Source organism: Protobothrops mucrosquamatus, unplaced genomic scaffold, assembly GCF_001527695.2.
Source record: "Protobothrops mucrosquamatus isolate PMUCROS unplaced genomic scaffold, P.Mucros_1.0 scaffold710, whole genome shotgun sequence".
NCBI lineage: Eukaryota > Metazoa > Chordata > Lepidosauria > Squamata > Viperidae > Protobothrops > Protobothrops mucrosquamatus.
In genome coordinates, this window is record NW_015386991.1 from 692,184 (window position 1) to 693,125 (window position 942).

The window sequence follows — 942 nt, forward strand, 5'->3', positions numbered from 1 at the left end:
AGATGGAAGAAAAGAAAAAGAGAGGTGGCTCTTAAAGAAAAAAATTTCAGGGGTTATTATTATTTTTTTTAGGTGCCAGTTAATGAAAGGGATCAGATGCTCCAAGCGTGGCTTTGAAAGGTGTAGATTTGTATTTTGTTCATTCCTTGGGGGGGAGGATAAGGAGGAAGGAGGTGATAGCCGATGATGAGATGAATACATTCTGAATACACACACACACACACACACACACACGTGTACAAAACTTCTCCCTCCCCTCCCCTCTCTGCTTCACACACACTTAGACAGAGGGGCACCAAGTTTAGCGGAAGGCCAGGGCTCTCCTAGTTTTGAGGAGTAATAAATCGGCTTACCTTTCTACTCTGCGGCCTGCTACTAAAGTCTACCGAGGCAAAGCTTTATGGTCGACCCCCTTGCAAAGACCAGGCGGATGGATGGGTGGGTGGGTGGACGCTAGGGTGTCCGCTCAAGGATATGCCCTTTAACGATAGGGCGGGCGCGTGTGCTCCAGCCGGGCAAGACCTTCAGGTTGTGAATTCGGATTAGAGCCGCTGGGACTAAAGTCTGCCCTTTGGGATGTGAGGAGTGGGACGGGACCTTAAGACGGGCCAGGGTTTTCTCCCCCTACTTTCCAATCCTCAAAATATGGAAAAGGCGCAGCAGAGTCATCCCCGGGCCAGGTTCATGAGAGCGTGCATTAGTCTCAAGAAGGAGGGGTGTTCCTAGTCTGTTTGGGAGTTGCCTTTGCCTCTGCAGGCAACCTGTACCCTACTTCTATGACATTGTGCAGGTTCCCAAATTCCTGGGAGTACCTAAGCGCCTACTTTTGGGGTACCAATGAATATGGGAGTGCAGTAACCTTGGACCCCTGATCTCCAAGCACAGAGGCAAGCACACGTCTGGACTGATCACAAACCCAACGCAAACACAACCCTAAAGCAG